The sequence below is a fragment of the Ovis aries genome, chromosome 2, assembly GCF_016772045.2.
Source record: "Ovis aries strain OAR_USU_Benz2616 breed Rambouillet chromosome 2, ARS-UI_Ramb_v3.0, whole genome shotgun sequence".
Classification (NCBI taxonomy): Eukaryota; Metazoa; Chordata; class Mammalia; order Artiodactyla; family Bovidae; genus Ovis; species Ovis aries.
Window position 1 is genome coordinate 178,863,566 of NC_056055.1, and position 18,802 is coordinate 178,882,367.

Here is an 18,802-nt window from a genome sequence, read left to right on the forward strand (position 1 = left end):
CCCTCAGTTCAATTCAGTTCAGTTCAGTCGCTCAGTCGTGTCCAACTTTTTGTGACTCCATGAATCACAGCATGCCAGGCCTTCCTATCCATCACCATCTCCCAGAATTCACTCAAACTCACATCCATTGAGTCCGTGATACCATCCAGCCATCTCATCCTCTGTCATCCCCTTTTCCTCCTGCCCCTAATCCCTCCCAGCATCAGAGTCTTTTCCAATGAGTCAACTCTTCGCATGATGTGGCCAAAGTACTGGAGTTTTAGCTTTAGCATCATTCCTTCCAAAGAACACCCAGGACTGATCTCCTTTGGAATGGACTGGTTGAATCTCCTTGCAGTCCAAGGGTCTCTCAAGAGTCTTCTCCAACACCACAGTTCAAAAGCATCAATTCTTTGGCACTCAGCTTTCTTCACAGTCCAACTCTCACATCCATACATGACCACAGGAAAAATCATAGCCTTGACTAGACAGACCTTTGTTGGCAAAGTAATGTCTCTGCTTTTCAATATGCTATCTAGGTTAGTCATAACTTTTCTTCCAAGGAGTAAGTGTCTTTTAATTTCATGGCTGCAGTCACCATCTGCAGTGATTTTGGAGCCCCCAAAAATAAGTCTGACACTATTTCCACTGTTTCTCTATCTATTTCCCATGAAGTGATGGGACCAGATGCCATGATCTAAATTGCCCTAGTTAAATAAAAAATTTCAGCATAATTAAGATGAAAAACTCCCTGTGTGTACATGGGAATACCATTGCTAATGACTGCAATTAGTCTCTTCTGTCAGTGTAGCTGAAATTTTTCATATTTTGTAAGCCTGCTCTATTGTTCTACCTGGGGCTATCCGTTTTGGTCTCTGTGGCCCCAATCCCTCTCTAGATTTCCCAGAGTCCCTTGTAGACCACATGACTGAATTCTAGACAGTGGACTGTGAAGTTATACCTCCATCATGCTTTCTCTTTTCCCTATATCCCCACCAGATGGGTATAACATCAATAAGGCACAAGAAAATTGCCAGCCACAAGATGGAAGAGTCCAAATCTCTAGATCAACCCATGGAGGAAAGCCATCTTCAATCAGGAACCCTTCACTGAACAGTTATATCAGCAAAAAATATATTTTTATTATGTCAAGCCATTACAATTTTAGGTTTTATTGTAGCAACTAGTCACTCTAATATAGTTACCTAAGTTAAGTAATATTTCACCTTATTAGAAGAAACACATATGCACACTAATACAAGCAAACATGTACACATATACATACACTGTTTTCATCTCTCTTTTTTTTTTTATTGCTGATGGGAGTATAAAATTCCACAATCTTTCTGGAATAAAAATTGATGGTCTTTATTAAAACTCTGCCTGTTCATGCTTAATTATGTGATTCTCTTGACCTATTTCTAGGAATCTATCCTGAATAAATCACAGGCTTCCCTGGTGGCTCAGATGGTAAAGTGTCTGCCTGCAATGCAGGTGACCTGGGTTCAATCCCTGGCTTGGGAAGATCCCCTGGAGAAGGAAATGGTGACCCACTCCAGTACTCTTGCATGGAAAATTCCATGGAGAGAGGAGCCTTGTAGGCTACAGTCCATGGGGTTGCAAAGAGTCAGACACAACTGAGTGACTTCACTTCACTTCACTTATCCTGAATAAATAGTATGAAAAAATTTAGTTTCAATGATATTGTGTGGTATTTTTTATATTGGCAAAAATCTGTAGCCATAGAAAATCCATACTAATGAATGATTTAAATAAATTGTGGTGCTTTAGACAATCAATATTTTAGACAATTAAAATATTAATTACCTAGAGATTATCATACTAAGTGAAGCAACTCAGAAAGATAAAAATATCATATGGTATCACTTACATGTGGAGTCTAAAAATATGATTCATATGAACTTATTTCAAAACATAAACAGACTTCCAGACATAGAAAACAAATTTATGGTTACAAAAATCCTTTAAGCTAGGCTTCAACACTATGTGAACAGAGAACTTCCAGATGTACAAGCTGGATTTAGGAAAGGCAGTGGAACCAGAGATCAAATTGCCAACATCTGCTGGGTCATAGAAAAAGCAAGAGAAATCCAGAGAAATATCTATTTCTGCTTCATTGACTATGCTAAAGCCTTTGACTGTGTGGATTACAACAAACAGTGGAAAATTCTTCAAGAGATGGGAAAACCAGACCATCTTATTTGCCTCCTGAGAAACCTGTATTCAGGTCAAGAAGCTACAGTCAGCAACAGTTAGAACTGGACATGGAACAACAGACTTGTTTCAAATTGGGAAAGAAGTATGTCAAGGCAGTATATCGTCACTCTGCTTATTTAACTTATATTTAGAGTACATCATGTGAAACGCCAGACTAGATGAGCTCAAGCTGGAATCAAGATTGCCAGGAGAAATATTAATAAACTCAGATATGCAGATGATACCACCCTTATGGAAGAAAGCAAAGAGGAACCAAAGAGCCTCTTGATGAGGGTGAAAGAGGAGAGTGAAAAAGCTGACTTAAAACTCAATATTTAAAAAACTAAGATCATGGCATCTGGTCTCATCACTTCATGGCAAGCAGATGGGGAAACGATGGAAACAGTGAAAGATTTTATTTTCTTTGATTCCAAAATCACTGTGACTTCAAAATTAAAAGACGCTTACTCCTTGGAAAAAAAGCTATGACCAACCTAGACAGCATATTAAAAAGCAGAGACATCACTTTGCTGACAAAGGTCCAGATGGTAAAATCTGTGGTTTTTCCAGTAGTCATGTACAGATGTGAGAATTGGGCCATAAAGGAGGTTGAGCACCGAAGAACTGATGCTTTCAATCTGTGGTGTTGGAGAAGACTCTTGAGAGTCCCTTGGACAGCAAGGAGATCAAACCAGTCAGTCCTAAAGGAAATCAACCCTGAATATTCATTGGAAGAAGTGATACTGAAGCTGAAGCTCCAATACTTTGGCCACCTGAAGCTGAGACAATTCGTTGGAAAAGACCCTGATGCTGGGAACGATTGAGGGCAGGAGGGGAAGGGGGAGACAGAGGATGAGATGGCTGGATAGCATCACTGACTCAAAGGACATGAGTTTGAGCAAACTGCGGGAGATAGTGAAGGACAGTGAAGTGTGATGTGCTGCAGTCCACAGGGTTGCAACGAGCTGGACATGACTTAGCAACTAAACAACAGCAACAGTGGAACTAAATGTGATTTTAAATTGTTGTTTTTATTTCTGTATTTTCAGAATATTTTTCAGTGGATACATGTTTTTGTTATAAATTGTATATATATCCACACACACACATACATGTATTATGTGTGTATATATATAATTGGAAGGAAGGGAGAGAGGTAATCTTGCTGCAGAACAGGCTTTTCCCAAGAGTACAAAATGAGGTCTCTGATGATGGTAAAGAAATGTAGGAAAAAGTTGTTCATTGAGGATGTGAAGATGAGGAAAGGCACATCAGACAGAAATCATTCCATATTAAGCTGATTCTTAAAAGAACTGCAGAGGGCACTAAAATTCTGAGTATTTTATACTACAATTTTTAAATTAAAATTTTTTTTAAATTTATTATTTTTTAATCTCAGTTTTATTTATTTATTTATTTTACTTTACAATATTGTATTGGTTTTGGCATACATTGACATGAATCTGGCATGGGTGTACAGGTGTTCTCCATCCTGAACCCCACTCCCACCTCCCTCCCCATCCCATCCCTGTGAGTCATCCCAGTGCACCAGCCCCGAGCACCCTGTACCATGCATCAAACCAAGCAATAAATGCTGGAGAGGGTGTGGAGAAAAGGGAACCCTCTTACATTGTTGGTGGGAGTGCAAACTAGTACAGCCACTATGGAGAACAGTGTGGAGAGTCCTTAAAAAACTGGAAATAGAACTGCCATATGACCCAGCAATCCCACTGGTGGGCATACACACCAAGGAAACCAGAATTGAAAGAGATACATATACCCCAATGTTCAATGCAGCACTGTTTATAATAGCCAGGACATGGAAGCAACCTAGATGTCCATCAGCAGATGAATGGATAAGAAAGCTGTGGTACATATACACAATGGAATATTACTCAGCCATTAAAAAGAATGCATTTGAATCAGTTCTAATGAGGTGGATGAAACTGGAGCCAATTATACAGAGAGAAGTAAGCCAGAAAGAAAAATACCAATACAGTATACTAATGCATATATATGGAATTTAGAAAGATGGTAATGATAACCCTGTATGCGAGACAGTGAAAGAGACACAGATGTACAGAACAGTCTTTTGGACTCTGTGGGAGAGGACGAGGGCAGGATAATATGGGAGAATGGCATTGAAACGTGTAAATTATAACAATTTTTTTAAAATTAGTGAATCCCCATGGTACTCATGCAGTGATTCTGGCCTAACATCCACATGTGCTATATCCACCCTAATCCCTGTTTTCCAACACTGCAAGACTTATGCCTGTCCAAGACCAAAGCTCATCAAAGCAAACATACACTTTGTATTTTTAGCATCACCCTCCTTCTTCCTGCTTCTTTGTCCTTCTATTTATACTTTCTCTTGTTTTGTAACAATACTTAACCACCCAAAGCCTAAAATTTTCCTGACATTTAAGATTTGGACACTTCTAAGCCTAGCTTGTTTTGTTTGTTTATCTTTCCTCTTTATTTATTTGGCTGTACCAGATGTGGCATGTGGGATCTTCAGTCTTCATCAGAGATCCTTTAGTTGTGGCATGCAGAATCTTAAGTGGGATCTTTAGTTGTAGCATGTGGAATATAGTTCCCTGACCAGGAATGGAGCCCAGATCCCCTGCATTAGGAGTGTGGAATCTTAGCCACTGGACTAGGGAGGTCCCTAAGCCTAGCTTCTTTTAAATTTTGGACCTGTGATCTTGAGAAAGTTACTGGCATGTGTTGGCACTTGTCCTTCCCTTTCTTCAGTGAAATAATTGAACCATGGTTCTCACCTACTCCAACACACAGAGATTTTGCGGGAATGAATTACCACCAGAGATAGGTCTTGAACTTCACTCAAGGTTTTCTCCCTGCGCCTCTGTTCCAGACCTAAAAAATATCTAGTTCCCAATCAAGGACCCTGAGAGAGTTGTATGAATGCCTAGGGATTTTTCTCTTGTTCTTCCTTTTTCTCTTCTTTTATTCCTCCCTCTTTCTTTACCTTACTTCCTTTCCCTTTCTTTTTTCTTTCTTTTTGTATAGTTATTAATATTTTAAAAATATTACTTCTAGGTTAATTCCCCTCTTGTCTTCCCAACACTTTATTAGTGAGAAAAATGACAACTATCCAAATCTATCAATTACATTCCCATAATCAAACTTCCTCGGGAGTATCTATTAAGAACAAACCTGGGAAAGAGGAGTTTCCTTCTTGGTAAACCTCAGGAAAATGAATCATTTAGGATGTCTGGCTACTGATGTTCAAATGTGGGCAGGGACCTGTATGGACAGCCACTCATATTTTCATTAAAGGGGCCTTGGTGTACATGCCTTTGCATCAACCATAGAGTCCCTCCCGCCCACACCTGCCATTGTGGGTCTGGAGACTAGGAACCTGAGTCACTCTGGCCCTGGGGAGCTGGCCTCTGGGCTTCCCCTTCTAGTGAGGTTTAGTGTCACTGAAGTTCTTGTCCAGTCTTTTCTCATTTTTATCTTCTTCTGGCCACCACTTAAAAAAAAAAAAATCTAACATTCCTATGTATAAATGTCATCTGTGTGACTCCAATGGGAAGAAACGGTAGGATTTAGGGATTCAGAAATCCTGGTAGCAATGGGTTTCTTTTGTTTATATGTGTTGCTCAGTGTTGTTAGTCGCCTAGCTGTGTCTGCTTTGTGACCTCATGGACTATAGCCTGCTTGCCAGGCTCCTCTGTCCATGGAATTCGCCAGGCAAGAATACTGGAGTGAGTAGCCATTCCCTTCTCCAGGGGATCTTCCTGACCCAGGGATTGAACCCAGGTCTCTTGCATTGCAGGCATATTCTTTATAGTCTGAACCAACAGGGAAGCCCTTCTTTTGTTTCCTCAAAGTCAAATAACTTGTGTGTTTAGGTGTAATTTCATTCTACAGAAGTCCTCTGAGCTCTCCTTGATGACAATTTTCCTTTCACTGAGAAGAAAAAAATATTGCAGAGAAGCCCTTTTGGAAGCAATCAGGGTGAATAATGAATAAAGTAAGCAATGAAAAGATAAATTCTTGGGAGCCTAGAAAGGAAACTATTTTTATTCATCTGAAAAGTAGTTCCATCATGTGTATCAAGGTTACAGCAAAAGGTTATTTATCCAATGCAACTACATTTCTTCACTTACGGAAAGTAAATGAATAATAGATATAATCTCCATTTTACAGAAGAAAAAAATGAAAGGTAAAAATTTCACCAAAGATCAAGGTCTATACTTCAGTTTCCTAAAATGTGAGTATTACATTAAAATAATTGCACCTACTTCATGAGTTACTAGGGCTGCATGAGATAAGGCTTATAAGGAGGTTTGCATAGGTGAAAACCTGATAGTTAGAGGCTATATTATTATTATTACTTAATAAATGGCAAATTCTGAAACCAGTATTCTTGTTCCTAGTGTGTAAGTACAAAAAGGACAGTACTGGGAAAAAACAACAACAACAACAAAAAAAACCACACACACACAACTGAAAAATGGGCAGACGACTTATTATAGACGTTTCTCCAAAGAAGACATACAGATGGTCAACAGGCATATTAAAAGATGCTCAATGTTCCTAATTATTAGAGAAGTACAAATCAAAACTGCAATGTTATCACCCCATATGAGTCAGAATGTTTACAAATAACATTGAAAAGTTTACAGATAACAAATGCTGGAGAGGGTGTAGTGAAAAGGAAAACCCTCCTGCACTGTTGGCAGGAATGTAGGTTGGTACAGCCACTATGGGAGACAGCATGGAGGTTCCTCATAAAACTAAAAATAAAATTACTATATGATCTAGCAATCCCACTCCTGAGCATATAGCCAGACAAAATTATAGTTAAAAGACATAGATGCACCTCTATGTTCATAGCAGCACTGTTCATAATAATCAAGATATGGAAACCACCTAAATGTCCATCAACAGATGAATGGATAAAGAAGATGTGGTACATATATGTAATTGAATACTACTTGGCCATAAAGAAGAATGAAAATGCCATTTCCAGCAATATGGATACAACTAGAGATTGTGATACCAAGTGAAATACATCAGAAAGAGAAAGACAAATACCTTATGATACCACTTATATATATGGAATCTAAAATATGGCACAAATAAACCAATTTATGAAACGGAAGCAGACTCACAGACATAGAGAACAGACTTGTGGTTGCTAAGGAGGGTGGGTAGGGGAGAGAAGGATTGGAAGTTTGAGACTGCACATGTAAATTATTATATATAGGATAGATAAAAAAACACAGTCCTATTGCATAGCATAGGGAACTATATTCAACGTCTTGAGATAAACCATAATGGAAAATAATATTTTTTTAAAAGTATGTATACGTATAGCTGAGTCACTTTTCTGTATGGCAGAAATTAACACAACACTGTAAATCAACTATACATCAATAAAAAAAAATTTTTAAGAGAAAGAATAGTGGTGGAAAGGCTGGAGCAACATCAGGAAGAACAGCAATATAGATCAGGAATAATTCCTGAGCCCATAAAATGCTGTGTTGGGGACAGTGACCTGACCAACAGGTATGTAGTCACTTGGTCCAGATAATAGTGATGGTAATGAGAACAGACACCTTAATTCTTCTAGTTACTATATGATCTTGCAATCCCACTCCTGAGCATATGGCCAGACAAAATTATAATTAAAAGACATAGATGCGCTTCTATGTTCATAGCAGCACTGTTCATAATAGTCAAGACATGGAAACCACCTAAATGTCCATCAACAGATGAATGGATAAAGAAGATGTGGTATATATATGTATATAGGTGCTACCCACACCCACTTAGATACCTGCCCTTTTTGAAGATTTTCGCCACACTTTGAACCACAGGAAAAGACTCAGATATCTAACATTTTCTGCATAAGAATGGTAGTTCTTCCCATCCAAAATTTTAGTTGGTCTTTCTTAATATGTGTTGTGCTTAGTCTCTCAGTCATATCTGACTGCAACCACATGGACTGTAGCCTGCCAGGCTCCTCTGTCCATGGGGATTCTTCAGGTAGCAATACTGGAGTGGGCTGCCATGCCCTCATCCAGGGGATCTTCCCAACCCAGGGACCGAACCCAAGTCTCCCATATTGCAGGCAGCTTCTTTACCATCTGAGCCACTAGGGAAGCCCTTTCCTTAATATAACTCTTATCTAAAGGCAATAAATGTAGGTTTCATTTTGAAACACAAAACTTGCAAAATAATTTTGAAAAATACCAGTGATTTGTGGTTGGCTCTTTCCAAAAAACCAGAATGAGTCATTTTATATGTCTTATACTTTATATCAATAACCTCAGATATGCAGATGACACCACCCTTATGGCAGAAAGTGAAGAGGAACTAAAAGCCTCTTGATGAAAGTGAAAGAGGAGAGTGAAAAGGTTGACTTAAAGCTCAACATTCAGAAAACTAAGATCATGCCATCTGGTCCCATCACTTCATGGGAAATAGATGGGGAAACAGTGGAAACAGTGTCAGACTTTATTTTTTTGGGCTCCAAGATCACTGCAGATGGTGATTGCAGCCATGAAATTAAAAGACACTTACTCCTTGGAAGGAAAGTTATGACCAACCTAGATAGCATATTCAAAAGCAGAGACATTTTGCCAGCAAAGGTCCCTCTAGTCAAGGCTATGGTTTTTCCTGTGGTCATGTATGGATGTGAGAGTTGGACTGTGAAGAAGGCTGAACACTGAAGAACCAATGCTTTTGAACTGTGGTGTTGGAGAAGACTCTTGAGAGTCCCTTGGACTGCAAGGAGATCCAATCAGTCCATTCTGAAGGAGATCAGTCCTGGATGTTCTTTGGAAGGAATGATGCCAAAGCTCAAACTCCAGTACTTTGGCCACCTCATGCGAAGAGTTGACTCATTGGAAAAGACCCTGGTGTTGGGAGGGACTGGGGGCAGGAGGAGAAGGGGACAACAGAGGATGAGATGGCTGGATGGCATCACTGACTCGATGGACATGAGTTTGAGTGAACTCTGGGAGTTGGTGATGGACAGGGAGGCCTGGTGTGCTGCAGCTCATGGGGTCGCAAAGAGTCAGACACGACTGAGCAACTGAACTGAACTGAACTGATACTTTATATGTCTATAACTGCTACTGATAATAATCTTCAAGAACCTGGGAGCACAGTGCTCCTTTTGGGATTAGAAAACAGTCATTTAAAAAATTTCAGGGACTTCTCTGGTGGTCCAGTTGTTGGGATTCCATTCTTCTGATGCAGTCGGCAGTGGCTCGATCCCAATTTGGGGAACTAAAATTCCACGTTTTTGTAGCCAAAAAAAAAAAAGAAAATTTGAATTAAAAAAATGTTTTTTAATGGACTTCCCTGGTGGTGCAGTGGATAAGAATCATCCTGGCAATGCAGGGGACACTGGTTCAATCCTTGGTCAGGGAAGATTACATATGCCAGGAGGCAACTAAGCCTGTGCATAACTACTGATCCTGTGTACCACAACTGCTGAAGCCTGCATGCCGGTAGTCCATGTACCTCAACAAGAGAAGCCACTGCAATGAGAAGCCTGAATACCACAACTAGAGAAAGCCCGCCCACAGCAATGAAGATCCAGTGCAGCTAGAAATGAATAAATTACTTAGTTTTTTAAAAAGTTGAAAGACCATGATCACAGAATCAAAATCTACCTACCTTTCTACAGGACTGAAATAACAGAGGGAAGTGTGGCAAATAGTTCATACTAAAGTGGTTAGCAAAAATCTTGGCATTGACAAAGAAATCTTATTCCAGACTTTTGGAATCCAAAGATATTCCCTTAAGGCAAGTTACTTAAATTTTCCAAGCATGAAAATTTTCATTTACAAAATAGAGATGATATAATGATATCTGCTTCTTAGATAATGGAGTAATACACATTGTTGAGCACACAGATAATCAACATAGTCCCTAGTACAGGATTAAGCAATCAGCAACTTTTATCATTAACAATCAGCAAAAATAATAAACAGATTCACAGCAGAGGAGCTGAATCATCTAAGTCACTGGAGAGTCACTGTGGGAACAACTCCTGAAAACCTCATGTAACTCAAAACATGCATAAGACATAAAGAGATTTTTCCCTTAAGAATAAATGTAATGAGGGAAATAATAGTCTGAGTGCATGTAAACCTAGGCAAATGAAATACATTTCTTACATCCAACTTCCTGTTTAATGCACAATCAACAATTTCTAGTGAGGGGAATTAAAATTATTTCAGTGTATATGCATAAAGTGAGACCTTAATAATATTTTTCACTGCTCACTGTTTCAAATTTGCTAATTCATATCAGTGTGAAATATAAACACACTGTTTATCCAAAGGCCATTCAGTATCAGAGAGAGGGTATTATAAAAAATGAGGCACAGGGGAGTGTATAAAGGATTTCAAGGGATATACTTTAAATATAGAGTATTATATAGGAAATGTAAATCCTGCAACATCTAGAATTTAATTGTTGGAATTTCTTTTACAACTGTGAAACCTATAAAAAGGTACTTTTTTTTTTAAATCTGCAAAGAAACCTAAAAAAGAATGTGAAATGATGACAAACTAAAACACTTCACTCCCAAGACACTTGCTCTGATGGAAGAGAACACAGAAATGTGGGAGGGAGGAGGTGGGAAATCCTACCAATTGCATGGACAAAAGCCAAACTTTTAATAAAAACTGTGCCTGCAAGGTTTGGATTTCCATGCTTACATTTCTGCCTCAGAGTATAGATCAAGCCTTACCTGATGACCTAGCTTCCAGATTCCACACTTAAAATCATGTCTTTAATCACATACTTGTCCAGAGATCACATAGAATGATAAGGTTTTGCTGCCACAATTCTAATGTTAGAAACTGGAAGAGAGAGAGTTTTAGTTCTGTTTTTGACTCTTAATTGGGAGAAGGAAGTTCTTTTAGTTTAAAAACTGAAGGCTTACATCTTCAATTTTTCCTATTTCAATTTTCAAAATGGGATTTAACTATAGAGTTCATATGGCAGTGAATTATATCCATGGGATAAAGATCTTAAAAAGATCACATAATTCAAAACTTGCATAATTCTTGACAGATTATCCCACTCAAAGAACAATATAATGTAAGAAATAGTATTCTCAGAATAATAATAAATAATCCTACAGTACTACAGAGCATTTCTTAGAGTAAATTTTTAGTGTTTTTTTTTTCAAAACTAAACTTTTTCTTTGGAAATAATTTTAGATTTATAGAAAAGTTTTGAAAGATAGTATTGACTTTCCTTATACCCCTTACCCAGTTTTCCCTATCATTAACACCTAACATTACTATAGTACATTTGTCAAAACTAATAAACTAACATGGGTAACATTCACTGAATTTAAGATTTTACTCAGATTTCATTAATTTTCCCATTATGCTCCTATTTTTGTTCCAGAATCCAATACAATTTTAAATACTTTTTAGTTTTGAAAGATTCATATTATTCAAAATTTGTGTAAACTGATAACATTTTAAAATCACACCTTCAAATTTGTGAAATTAAAATTGGCACGCTGTTTATGCAAAGGTTTTCCATAGTGTTTAATACAAGGATGGCTGAAGAATTAACCTACCGCAGTGGCCTAAGCCAGTGTTGTTCAAATTGGAATGAGGAGTGGAATGGACAGAGTGTATTTTGTACTGGGTTTGAATAAAATCACTAATAAGAAATCCAGGGGAAATATTAGAATATAGTGAGATATATTAAAAAAAACTAATAAGCCAAAACTGAAAATGATCATGTTATAAGAAACTTGCAGAAAATTGCCATAGGCATCATTTTTTCATACAAATAGTTTAAGCTTTTTACTGAGAAGAGCATACAAGCAAACTAGGTAGCCACATACATTGCAAAATATTGTCCATTTGTTTTTACTATACACAAAATTGTTAACCAACTATATTGTTTTTGTTTACTTGCTAAGTCATGTCTGATTCGTTTGTGATCCCATGGGCTACAGCCTGCCAGGCTCCTCTGCCTTGGAATTTCCCAGGCAACAATACTATACTGGGTTGCCATTTCCTTCTCCAGGGGATATTCCTGACCCAGGTATCAAACCTGGGTCTTCCACACTGCAGGCAGATAATTTACCATTGAGCCACCTGAGAAGCCCTATTAAAATATAAAGAGCCCTTACAAATCAAGGGAAAAATGGACAGAGAGCACAGACAATTTACAGCCAATAAGCATCTGAAAAACTGTTCAAGCTCATTTTCAAAGAATACAAGCTAAACTGCAAAGTACATTTTTTAACTTATCAACCTGGTGACGATAATGCAAAGTGCAGGCTAATGTGCAAAGAACAATGTACGCTTGTACATTGCTAGTGAAAATGAAAGTTGCTTAGACATGTCTGACTCTGTGAGACCCCACAGACTATACAGTCCATGGAATTCTCCAGGCCAAAATACTGGAGTAGCCTTTCCCTTCTCCAGGGGATCTTCCCAACCCAGGGACTGATCCCAGGTCTCCCGCATTGCAGATGGATTCTTTACCAGTTGAGCCACATTGCTAATATAGGAGTAAAATGTGAAAATTGTTTTACAATGGCTTGGCAATACATGTTTCCAAGTACCTATTGCTGACTAATTAAAATATTCCAAAATGTAGTGGCTTAAATCTACAACAATGTATTATGTCTCACATTTCTGTGAGTTGGCTGTGTGGTCTTTCATGTCATGAAATGTTGGCTGAGGCCACGCATGCAGCTGCACTCAGCTGGGAGCCCAGCCAGGGATGGATCGCCTAAGGCTTCGTTTCTCTTCCATATGGCCTTTCTCTCCATTAGGCCTCTCATCATTCAAGAGCCTAGCCCAAGGATCCTTCATGTCAACTGGATTCCAAGAAAGCAAATATGGAAGCTGACAGATCTCTTACGGAGTAAGTCTGGAAGCGATGGTATGCTGGAGCCCATTGGCCATATATGCTATCTCTTTCCAACCACATGCTCTGTAATACCACATTGGTAGCTCAAAATCAGTCATGCTGGCAGCACTTACACCACGTGCTCAGTTATTCAGTCATGTCCAACTCTTTGCAACCCTTTGGACCATAGCCTACCAGGCTCCTTTGTCCACAGGATTTTTCAGGCAGGCACACTGGAGTGTGTTGCCATTTCCTCTACAGGGGATCTTCCTGTCCTACGGATCAAACCTACATCTCCCGTGTCTTCTGCATTTCAGGTGGAGTCTTAGAAATTGGCAAATGCTCTAAATCAGGACTTTTAAATATTTTTCAAAAAGCTGAAAGTCACACAGCTTCACATCCATCACATTCTGTTTCTTCAAGCAAGTCACAAATCCAGCCGAGAGTTCCTGTGGGAGAAGAAACAAATTTTACCTCTTGATCTGAGGAATGACAAAGAATTTGTGACCATATTTAATCCAACAGAGTCTTCTCTCTGGCCACAAATTATGTATATTCTTCCTCATGCAAAACAAAACAAAACAGACCACCTCCCAAGACACCTCAAAGTCTCATTCCAAGAAAGCATCAGCCTCAAAGTTCAATATTTCTAACTAACAAAAACCTACTATATAGCCCAGGGAATTCTGCTCAATATTCTGTAACAACCTAAATGGGAAAAAAGAATTTGAAAAAGAATAGATAGGTGTATATGTATATCTGAATCATTTTGCTGTACATCTAAAGTTAACACAACATTATTAATCAACTATTGTTGTTGTTTAGTCCCTAAGTTGTATCTGACTTTGTGACCCCATGGACTGTAGACTGCCAGGCCCCTCTGCCCATGGGACTTCTCAGGCAAGAATACTGGAGTGGGTTTCTGTTTCCTTCTCCAGGGGATCTTCCCTACCCAAGGATCAAACCTGTGTCTCCCGCTTGGCAGGTAGGTTCTTTACCACTGAATCACCTGCAAAGCCCCATAATCAACTATACCCTGGTATAAAATTAAAAAACTTTAAAAATGTTTTAAATAATAAAATAAATACCCACTTTGGAATTAAATTTTTTAAAATCTCAATATTTCATGACCTGAATCATGCTAAGATGTGACTACAGCTCCTCTGGGTCTAGAAAGCTGTGAATCGTGAACTTTCCCAACTTGCCTCCACTCTTCCACCCCTATCAGGCATTCAATGGTGAGAACTGGACAGGAAAGTCACCATGGATGCTCCTATTCAACAACACAGAGAACAGGTTTATAGCAATTCTGAAATTTGCCTGGATATTAGATGAGAAATCCTCTATACCCCACCCCCCAGCTCTGGGCCTGGGAGCTCTGCTAGGGCTGAAATATGTCAAGTGACTTCTCATCCCCCTGGCTTCTCTAGCTGACCTCTATTCATTCAGGAGTCTATGGCAAAGTTCTTTACAGAATGCTAGCTGGTTTCTAGAGAGCGACAGGAGAAACTGCTATGTCTCTCAAAGGCTAGGTCTGCTGATTCACATTGTTGTATAGCAAAAACCAACACAACACTGTAAGGCAATTTTCCTCCAATTAAAAAATAATTTTTTAAAAAAGGCTAGGCCTGGAATAGCAATAGTGTCTCTTTTTTTAAAATTTTAAAATCTTTAATTCTTACATGCGTTCCCAAACATGAACCCCCCTCCCACCTCCCTCCCCATAACATCTCTCTGGGTCATCCCCATGCACCAGCCCCAAGCATGCTGTATCCTGCGTCAGACATAGACTGGCAATTCGATTCTTACATGATAGTATACATGTTAGAATGCCATTCTCCCAAATCATCCCACCTTCTCCCTCTCCCTCTGAGTCCAAAAGTCCATTATACACATCTGTGTCTTTTTTGCTGTCTTGCATACAGGGTCGTCATTGCCATCTTTCTAAATTCCATATATATGTGTTAGTATACTGTATTGGCGTTTTTCTTTCTGGCTTACTTCACTCTGTATAATCGGCTCCAGTTTCATCCATCTCATCAGAACTGATTCAAATGAATTCTTTTTAACGGCTGAGTAATACTCCATTGTGTATATGTACCACAGCTTTCTTATCCATTCATCTGCTGATGGACATCTAGGTTGTTTCCATGTCCTGGCTATTATAAACAGTGCTGCGATGAACACTGGGGTACATGTGTCTCTTTCAATTCTGGTTTCCTCAGTGTGTATGCCCAGCAGTGGGATTGCTGGGTCATAAGGCAGTTCTATTTGCAAATTTTTTTAAGGAATCTCCACACTGTTCTCCATAGTGGCTGTACTAGTTTGCATTCCCACCAACAGTGTAGGAGGGTTCCCTTTTCTCCACACCCTCTCCAGCATTTATTGCTTGCAGATTTTTGGATCACAGCCATTCTGACTGGTGTGAAGTGGTACCTCATTGTGGTTTTGATTTGCATTTCTCTAATAATGAGTGATATTGAGCACCTTTTCATGTGTTTGTTAGCCATCCATATGTCTTCTTTGGAGAAATGTCTATTTAGTTCTTTGGCCCATTTTTTGATTGGGTCGTTTATTTTTCTGGAATTGAGCTGCATAAGTTGCTTGTATATTTTTGAGATTAGTTGTTTGTCAGTTGCTTCATTTGCTATTATTTTCTCCCATTCAGAAGGCTGTCTTTTCACCTTGCTTATATTTTCCTTTGTTGTGCAGAAGCTTTTCATTTTAATTAGATCCCATTTGTTTATTTTTGCTTTTATTTCCAGAATTCTGGGTGGTGGATCATAGAGGATCCTGCTGTGATTTATGTCTGAGAGTGTTTTGCCTATATTCTCCTCTAGGATTTTATAGTTTCTGGCCTTACATTTAGATCTTTAATCCATTTTGAGTTTATTTTTGTGTGCGGTGTTAGAAAGTGATCTAGTTTCATTCTTTTACAAGTGGTTGACCAGTTTTCCCAGCACCACTTGTTAAAGAGATTGTCTTTACTCCATTGTATATTCTTGCCTCCTTTGTCAAAGATAAGGTGTCCATAGGTGTGTGGATTTATCTCTGGGCTTTCTATTTTGTTCCATTGATCTATATGTCTGTCTTTGTGCCAGTACCATACTGTCTTGATGACTGTGGCTTTGTAGTAGAGCCTGAAGTCAGGCAAGTTGAGTCCTCCAGTTCCATTCTTCTTTCTCAAGATTGCTTTGGCTATTCGAGGTTTTTTGTATTTCCATACAAATCTTGAAATTATTTGTTCTAGTTCTGTGAAAAATATGGCTGGTAGCTTGATAGGGATTGCATTGAATTTGTAAATTGCTTTGGGTAGTATACTCATTTTCACTACATTGATTCTTCTGATCCATGAACATGGTATATTTCTCCATCTATTAGTGTCCTCTTTGATTTCTTTCATCAGTGTTTCATAGTTTTCTATATATAGGTGTTTAGTTTCTTTAGGTAGATATATTCCTAAGTATTTTATTCTTTTCGTTGCAATGGTGAATGGAATTGTTTCCTTAATTTCTTTTTCTACTTTCTCATTATTAGTGTATAGGAATGCAAGGGATTTCTGTGTGTTGATTTTATATCCTGCAACTTTCCTATATTCATTGATTAGCTCTAGTAATTTTCTGGTGGAGTCTTTAGGGATTTCTATGTAGAGGATCATGTCATCTGCAAACAGTGAGAGTTTTACTTCTTCTTTTCCAATTTGGATTCCTTTTATTTCTTTTTCTGCTCTGATTGCTGTGGCCAAAACTTCCAGAACTATGTTGAATAGTAGCGGTGAAAGTGGGCACCCTTGTCTTGTTCCTGACTTTAGGGGAAATGCTTTCAATTTTTCACCATTGAGGATAATGTTTGCTGTGTGTTTGTCATATATAGCTTTTATTATGTTGAGGTATGTTCCTTCTGCAATAGTGTCTTCATACTAGTGTTTCTATATTTAGCAAATAAAAATACCAAATGCCTCATGAAAAGATGCTCAACATCACTGATTCTTAAAAGAAAATCACAATGGGATATAACTTTACACCTGTCAGAATGGCTATCATCAAAAAGTCTACAAATGACATATTAGTAAGGAAATGAGAAAATGGGAACTTTTGTAAACTGTTGGTGGGAAAGTAAATTGGTGCAGCTACTGTGGAAAACAGTATGGAGCATCCTCAAAAACCCAAAAATAGGACTACCATATGATCCAGCAATTCTACTCTTGAGTATATATCTCTAAAAAATGAAAATACTAATTCAAAATATACAGGCACCCCAATGTTCATTGAACACTATTTATAGCAGCCAGGACATGGATGCAACCCAGGTGTCCATCAACAGACAAATGGATTAAGAAGATTGACTGAGTCATAAGAAGAATGAAATTCTGCCATTTGTAGCAATGTGGATGGACCTAGAGAATATGTTATGTTAGTGACATAAATCAGACAGGGAAAGATAAATACTATAGGATATCATTTACATGTGGAATCTAAAAAAATAATACAAATTAATGTATGTGCTAAACAGAAACACAAACAGATACAGAAAACAAACTTGTGGTTACCAAAGGGGGGAGGTAGAGGAGGAGAGACAAATTAGGAATATGGGATTAACATATACAAACTACTATGTATAAAATAGATAAGCAACAAGAATATATTGTATAGCACAGGGAATTATAGCCATTATCTTGTAATAACTTACAATTGAGCATAATATGCAAAAATATTGAGTCATTATGCTGTACACATGAAGATCATATCTTATAAATCATCTATACATCAATAAAATGGTACAGAATACCCAGTTAAATCTGAATGTCAGATAAGTCACAAATAATATTTTAGTATAAGTATGTCCCATTTTTCTGTTTGTTTGATATTCTAATTTTACTGAGCATTTTGTATTTTACCTGGCAATTCTATTTTCACCACATTCAGAAGGTCAAAGTAAGTCACTCAAGGATAAGGAAAGGAGACATCACTTTTTTTTGTTTGTGTCGTCTTAGTTGCATCATGTGGGATCTTTCATTGCAGCGTGGGCTCTCTCGTTGTGGCACATGGGCTCCAGAGCAAGCACGCTTCAGTAGTCGCAGCACATGAGTTTGACTGCTTTGAGGCTTATGGGATCTTAGTTCCCTGACCAGGGATTGAACCCATCTCCCCTGCATTGAAAGGCGGTTTCTTAACCACTGGATGATGAGGGAAGTCCTGAGACATCACTTTAAAATTTTTTAATTTATTTATTATTGAAGTATAGTTTATGTACAATGTTGTATTAATTTCTGCTGTACAGCAAAGTGATTCAGTTACACACATACATACAGTCTTTTTTATGTTCTTTTCCATAATGGCTTATTACATGGCATTGAATACAGATCCTCATGCTATCCTGTAGGACCTTGTTGATTATCCATTCTGTATATAACAGCTTGCATCTGCTAACCCCAGCCTCCCACTCCATTCCCCCCTCATCCTTTCTCCTCCTTGGCAACCATAAGTCTGTCCTCTAGAGACACCACTTATTGACGGATGAGTGGCATTGCTTGTACAGGGAGAGGAGAAGTTAATGATGGCTATTTTTCAGACTATCACACTTAGCCAAAAACCTTGAAATGTGCACCTCATTATAAAACCAATGATTCTATTTCTAGGGATTTTTTAAAACACATGATTAAAGATGTGTCAAAGATTTAGCTACATGAAAGTTCATTGTAGAACTGCTTTTAGTGGTGAAA

The 18,802-nt window shown here is 38.2% G+C and overlaps 1 long non-coding RNA gene across 1 annotated transcript in view; it reads right to left on the minus strand.

Annotated features, from left to right (window-relative positions):
• Window positions 1–6,222: 6,222 nt before the first annotated feature.
• Window positions 6,223–18,802, minus strand: part of LOC114113196 (uncharacterized) — a 121,355-nt gene continuing 108,775 nt past the window's right edge. Inside the window, exon 7 of the long non-coding RNA XR_009599373.1 lies at window positions 6,223–13,529. This is a non-coding gene — a long non-coding RNA (uncharacterized LOC114113196). The remainder of the gene's footprint in view (window positions 13,530–18,802) is intronic.